Source organism: Neofelis nebulosa, chromosome 3 (genome assembly GCF_028018385.1).
Source record: "Neofelis nebulosa isolate mNeoNeb1 chromosome 3, mNeoNeb1.pri, whole genome shotgun sequence".
In the NCBI taxonomy this organism is placed as follows: Eukaryota; Metazoa; Chordata; class Mammalia; order Carnivora; family Felidae; genus Neofelis; species Neofelis nebulosa.
Window position 1 is genome coordinate 33332799 of NC_080784.1, and position 7432 is coordinate 33340230.

General features: G+C 43.9%; 1 long non-coding RNA gene across 1 annotated transcript; it reads right to left on the reverse strand.

Annotated features, from left to right (window-relative positions):
• Positions 1-3123: 3123 nt before the first annotated feature.
• On the reverse strand, positions 3124-6907 carry LOC131506071 (uncharacterized). The gene is made up of 3 exons (XR_009258714.1): positions 6732-6907; positions 4949-5113; positions 3124-3722 (listed from the first exon to the last, which is right to left on the reverse strand). It is a non-coding gene; the product is annotated as an uncharacterized LOC131506071 (long non-coding RNA).
• Between the last annotated feature and the right edge of the window lie 525 nt (positions 6908-7432).

Genomic DNA, 7432 nt, shown 5'->3' on the forward strand with positions numbered 1-7432 from the left:
TCCAATGGTTTTTAGTGTATTTACAGAGTTGTGCAGCCCTCATCACTCTACCTTTGTAATCCTGAAGAAGACACTCAACTTCTCCAGGCCTTCATTTCTTCCTCTGTAAAATGGGGCTAATACTGCCTACATGGGTTTACTTGATAATTTAATGACATAACATGAAGCATGTGACACGTGTTCCTTCTTCCCTCGTTGTTGGTGAATTTCTACCCTAACCCAATCAAGTCTCAAATCCTTGATACTTAACGGCTCCAACTTTCGTATCAAAGCTCCTTGCACAACTTGGCATTGTAACGCTTTTCACTCCTGCTTACGACCTCCTATCCCAAGGGTGTAATAGTTAGCCATGGGTCCCCAAATACAGTCTTCTGTTGTGTGGTAGGCAGCCACTAAGGTGGCCACCAAAGTTTCTGCCTCCCGGTATGCATGTCCCTGCGTAATTCCCTTTCCTTGAGTTTTAGATGGACCTAGTGACTCACTCTTAATGAACAGAACACAGCAGAAATAATGGGATGTCCCTTCTGAGATTAGGTGACCAAAAGCCTGGGGCTTCCTTCTTGGGTATCCTCTCTGGCTCTCTCACTTACCCACTTACCCACAGCTACCATGTTTTGAGCTGCCCTGTGGAGAGCCCACGTGGCAAAAAAAAACTTCTGTCTCTAACTAGCTACCCGTAGGGACCTACGCCCTGCCAACAGCCAGGTGCATGAGCTTGGATGATCCTTCCCCAGTCATGTCTTGAGATGATCACAGCCATGATCTATGCCTTCATTGGAGCCTGAGGAGAGACCCTGAGCCAGAAATCCCCAGCTAAGCTGCACCAGGATTCTTGACTCACAGAACCTGAGACAATAAATGTTTGCTTTTTTCAGTTACTTAAAGAAGGAAATTACGGGGTAACTTTTTACACAACAGTTCGGAACCAATACACCCACCTTCAGTGCTGTAGAAGGAAAAGGGTCCAAACCAGGATGACCCCTTTGGAAAAGATCCTACTCTGCTCAATGCCCAGCACACTGTCCGTGGTCAAATAACTACCAAGTAACATCAGCCCACACTTGGTCTTTATGGATTTGCTAACAGGGTATCTGGGTGACTGGGCTGGTGAAGTGTCTGACTCTTGATCTCAGCTCAGGTCTTGGCCTCAGGGCCATGAGTTCAATCCCCATGTTAGGCTCCACGCTGGCTATGAAGCCTACTTAAAAAAGAGAGAGAGGGAGAGAATTTGCTAAAAATTTCAGTTGTTTATGGATGCTACCTCTTCATGTGTCCTCATGTCTCCCGGGGTTCACGTTCAGTTGGGTTGCTCTATGACCTCAGCTCTCTAATAAGCTCAAAAAAAGGTCATGATTTTATCAATTATCCAGCTTTTTCTCATTGTCAGGCCAGAAGCAATGTTCTCTGGGGCCATCTACATCTTAGGTAGAAGTGGGGCCCCAGACTGGGTTTGAGTTTTGATTTCTCCCTTCTTTTCCTTCTGCCCAGATACTGTGACCCAAAAAAGCCCACTTGACCAATAAGACAAGGAGGCCTGGATTCACTTTGAGTCTGAGGTCCATGACTGACTGGCCCCACATATTCCATTTACCTCTAAATTTTTTTTTTCAACATTTTTTATTTATTTTTGGGACAGAGAGAGACAGAGCATGAACGGGAGAGGGGCAGAGAGAGAGGGAGACACAGAATCGGAAACAGGCTCCAGGCTCCGAGCCATCGGCCCAGAGCCTGACGCGGGGCTCGAACTCACGGACCGCGAGATCGTGACCTGGCTGAAGTCGGACGCTTAACCGACTGCGCCACCCAGGCGCCCCTCCATTTACCTCTAAAAGCAGATGTGCCTACAGATCTGGAGGCAAGAAAAGGGAGTTGCCCTAGCCATGGGATTTAAAGACCATCAAGGCTGACCTTCAACTACTCTTAAATTCCCACCGTTGAGTCTGAGAACCAGTCTGTGGAAGGCAGGCCAACACAGGAAAAAATAACAAAGCTGGATGTAGGAGCTTTGGGTTTTTGTCCAGTTATGCACTAATTGGGCAATGTGTCTGGGGCAATTCACTTCAATTATCGGTGAATTACTTTTCTTATCCATTAAAGAAGGACCTAAATGATAGTTCTTATGACAATATAACAATTAAATTCTGGGGTGCCTGGGTGGCTTAGTCAGTTGAGCACCTGACTCTCGATTTTGGCTCAGATCATGATCCCAGGGTCGTGAGATCGAGTCCCACATCAGGCTCTATGCTGAGTGTAAAGCCTGCTTGAGATTCTCTCTCTTTCTGCCCCTCTCCCCACTCTCTCTCTCTCATAAAAAAAATAAATAAATTCCAAATTTAGCAAAAAGAGGCTTCTTTTCTCCTCTGATTTGCATTTGTATTACTCTGGGCTTCTTCAGAAGATTTTATTGTTTTCTTGGACAACAAGGTCAAGAACTGCAATAACTATTTTTGTTAGATATGCACAATTCCCATGTTTTTCCATTTTTTTAAAAAATAATTTCCCTGGGGCGCCTGGGTGGCGCAGTTGGTTAAGCGTCCGACTTCAGCCAGGTCACGATCTCGCGGTCCGTGAGTTTGAGCCCCGCATCAGGCTCTGGGCCGATGGCTCGGAGCCTGGAGCCTGTTTCTGATTCTGTGTCTCCCTCTCTCTCTGCCCCTCCCCCGTTCATGCTCTGTCTCTCTCTGTCCCAAAAATAAAAATTAAAATTAAAATTAAAAAAAAAAAAAAAAGTTGAAAAAAAAATAATTTCCCTGTTCCCCCCATCCCGCAACACATACACACAATCCAAAGGAATGGACACGTGGCCTGGACCCAGCCAATCCTAGTACTTCAATCCCCCAGCAAACAATGTTTGGTCTAAGAAATGGGCATAGGGGAGCCCTTCTCTTGGATTACCATAAAGATTCTGAAGAAGGTTTTTTTTGTTTGTTTGTTTGTTTATGTTTATTCATTTTTGAAAGAGAGAGACAGAGCACAAGCAGGGGTGGGGCAGAGAGAGAGGGGGGGGACACAGAATCTGAAGCAGGCTCCAGGCTCTGAGATGTCAGCACAGAGCCCGACGCAGGGCTCCAACTCACAACTGTGCAGGGCTCCAACTCACAACTGTGAGATCACGGCCTGAGCCGAGGGCGGACGCTTAACCGACTGAGCCACCCAGGCGCCCCTGGAGAAGGTGGTTTAAGGGCTGTGTTTGCTAACCCAGGAGAATGCGCATTTGGGGATGCTGGCTATCGCAGAGAGGAAACCTTTCTCAGAAAGAAGCCAAGGTGAGAAAAGGAGAAAGAAAGAAAGTGAAAAGTCTCTGGTAGGGTTGTATTGCAGTTCCAATTTCAAGACTCCGATCTCTGCAGCTCTTCTTTAGATTCTGTGATAAACCTGGTATCTTTCCCAGGTATGTGAGTTGGTAAATAAAGATGGTTTGAGTTGAGTTTCAGTCACGCGCAAGTCAAACAATCCTGATAAATACAGAGATCGAGAAGGTGTGGGGGTAATTAAAGCCCCGGCTGGAAGGCTTCAGACCAAAGGGAGGGAACTCTGCAAGGCAGAGGATCCGGGGGCCCCAGGCAAAGCATCCAACTTGATTCCTTTCCCAATGTACATGGCTACAGATTGCCAACGACTTCTTGGAAGGTGGAGAAAGAACATAGGCTTATTTTATGCAAGATCCCAAACTCTCAGGCGGCAGGGTGACCTGGGTAGGGTTTCTTTCAAGCTGCATTTGTCTGTGAAAACCGATTGGTAAAGCAACCTGTAACCATTGAAGTGACTAGCTAACAGAGTAACCTGCGATGTCTCTAATTTGGGCAGCTCCTGCTTTTCAAGTGCAATGTGGCTCCGGAGACAATATCATTGATTAGATTGTCATGTTCCAAAATCCCAAGTGTGAGTGCGCTCAGCGGTGGCATTGTGTTAGAGGGGAAAGCGTGGGGGTTGGAAAAGCATTAAAAGCGGAGTCAGACATCATACTCTCTCACCCAATCCCCACCATGTGCAAGGGTGAAGGGTGTCACCTCAGTGTTCGAGCCATGAGACTCTAACAGCTCCTATGGGGATAGAGCCAATAGCCTTGGCCTTGGTCTCATTAGTACCAAGCTCTAGCCAGCTGAATTAATCATAGAAGTGAACACTTGTCCATGTAAGACACGTTTTCCCAGGGCACTTAAGCTCTGGGTTTAAAGGGAAGTTACATGAATAGTTGCAATCCATATTTTGCTGAGTTTTTCTACTCTGCTTGCTCTAATGGAATATCCAACTTCCTAACAAGCTCCCCAGAATTATGTCTGGGACCTCTTGAGGGGATTTTGCCATGCACAGAAATAAGCCCTGACGGCTCTAGTGTGGAGTTCACCTCCAAACTCTTTTTTCCATCCTCCTTCTCCATCACCAAAAGGATTGCCATTGTGTGCTTTGGACACCGGCAATGCCCCCAACACCATACTCCACAGACATAAAGAAAAACCTTCCTCTAATTCCTAACACCCCACTACAGGAACCACTAGTGCACCGTGTAAGCACATGCACACAACTTTGACCTTGTCAAAGTGATCCCACAGAAGTGCTGTGCTACACCCCAAATCTTAAAGGGACCCTTTAAACAGAGTGCCATTTTCCGTTCCCATATAGAGTTCTTTTATTTCCCAAGGACCCAGGGGAATCCATGGGGTTCCACGGGGAACCAGGCTCCAAAACAGCTCCCACCCTCTCCTCCAGCCCCCTGCCTCCCCGCCTGAGCGCGCCCTTCACCTGCGAACACACCTCTCCCTGCGGTCATCCAAAGCATACTCCCGGGGGGTCCGTGATCAATCCGTAGTTCACCAGCTTTGGGCTTCACTTTGATGTTTTGGAGGCATGTGCGTAATTTCTACTTTTGCATAGCGGGACAGGCAATACAGCAAATGCTCTTGAGCTCAGGAATGTTTGTGGAGGAAGACTCATTGCCTCAGCTCACCTTAAAGAAGGGGTCACAGTCCTTCTTCATGTCTCACAGTAGAGTGGAGGAGACGAATATGATAGAGATCAGCTTAGATGACAGGCTGGAATTTATTTATTTTTCTCTGTTCCTTGCCTGACATCTTACGGAGCTCTGTAGGAGCCACTGACATAGAAAGGCTAGCTGCAAAGCCGAAGAAACCAAATGGGTTGGGACTACATACAAGCCACTGTCTAGGGAGGTCAGTCTTTAACAGAGAGTGCTACAAGCTCTTGGACTACGTGGCAACTTTTCAGATTCAAATTCAAATCCAGCTCTTCAGTACCGAGGCCCCCTTATTTTTCTAATCCTGTGTTAGGAACTTGCTTCCACATTGTCCCATTTAATCTCCATGATTAAACTGTGCTATAGCTATGATACTTGAAACGAACTATATTTGTCCTGTAAGTAATGCATGTTCACTCTAAAGCAAAAAAAACCAACCATCAAAAAGATAAAAGGAGACATTTTAAAATAATTTATCATTCCTGGGGCACCCGGCTGGCTCAGTCGGTTAAGCATCCGACTTTGGCTCAGGTCATGATCTCATAGTCCATGGGTTTGAACCCTGCATCAGGCTCTGTGCTGACAGCTCAGAGCCTGAAACCTGCTTCAGATTCGACGTGTCTCACTCTCTCTGTCCCTCCCCAGCTCGCGTTCTGTCTCTCTCTCTCTCTCTCAAAAATAAATAAACATTACAAAAATTTTTAAATAAAAATAAAAATATCTATCATTCCTACGCCTAGAGAAAAGTGTTTTTAATACTTTGATATATATGATATATATTATTCTACCCTATCTTCCTATGCATATATAACATGTAACTTTATGATATAATTTTAAGCTACTTTTTTTGCAGAACAAGATAATAGTGAATATTTTTCCTTGACATTAAATATAATTTTTTTTCTACCACATGCTAAAGTTACATGAAGTTCCATCATACACCCATACCATGATACATTTAACTGATTCCCCATTGTTGGAAACTTAAGCTGTGCCCAATTTTTAGTTATTATAAAGGTGCTTTGATCAACATTCTAAACGCAAAATCTTTGCACATACGCTTGATTATTCCTTTCAGACTGATTCCTACAAGTAGAACTTATGGGTCACAGAACAGTGCAATTTCAAGGCTTTTCTTCCGTATTTCCAAATATCCCTCTGGAAAAGTTACAGCAATTTACATGGCCACAAGTGGTATTAAAAAAAAAAAAAAAACTTATTTCCCTGCAACACTGCCAGCATTTTTATTTTTATCTTCGCCAATTTTTTGGAAGAAAAATTAACTTTCAGTTGTTTAAATGTGCAACTCTTGACATTTACCAGGGAGGTTAGATATGTTTTTCTTGGGTTCACTGGCCATTTATTTACATTTCTTCTTATGTAAAGTGATGTTCATTTCTTCTGTTTTCTATTAACTTGTTCCTCTTTTTCTTGTTGATTTCTAAATGCTTTATGAAATCTTCCATATGCATCATAAATATCTTGTGATTAACTCTTTCATAGGTACCAAAACTATGGCCTTCCCGTTTGCTTTTGAATATTATTTAGTATTTGGTATACATAAGTGATCATGATAAATTTTTACCGAATCAAATTATTCCGTATTTTTCTTTATGGTTTTTGCACTTCCCAGCACACTTAGAAAGGCCTCCCAAGATCATTTTAAACATGACCTCACCATTTTTTAAAACTGTGAGATTTTTTTTTTTTCACATTTTAAGCTTTACTTTGGGTGTGGTCTGAAGCAGAAACTTACCTTTATTAAATGGCTAGTCATGATCACAGAATCCATTCTCTTCCCACTGACCTGGAAGGTCAGTGTGATCCCATAAAAAAAAATCCGGTTATACTGGGAGGCTCTTTCTATGCCATTTTGTTGATTTCACACTGAGTGTCTCTCATCATTCTCGAGAGTCCTGCCTTTTCCATTTATCCTGCGCGACCACTGGGAGCTGGACTCCTTTTCTACACAAAATGAAGACAAGTCACCTGCTTTGAGATCTCCTTGAAAAGCAAAGAGCGAACATAATGATTAACCACGGGTATTTTTAAATCTAAGGGTGTCATTTCAAAGGAAACCATTCCTAAAGAAATGGACTTTAATCCCAGTGTTTTTGTTACTATTAGCCATTAGCAACTGAAAGGGGGTGGGGTGAAGTCCTGCTAAAACACTTGTCTCTCTCTCCGTTAACCCTTGAGTTACACAGAAATGCAGTTAAAGGAAGGTGGGAGTTGGCCAGAATAGCAATGCTGTACAAGTCACATATACGAAGCAGAGAGCAGTGACCTATCCATATGGCCATTTTCATCTGTTGCCGCTCCTTTCAAATGGCAGAGAAAGAAGCCACTTATGATATTGGGTAGTGTAAATAGGCCTTTGACCCTGCACCAAAGACCTCTATCACTCACTGTTTTGAATCTGTTTCTGGTCAACTCAGTTGGCCCAAATGCAGCTCT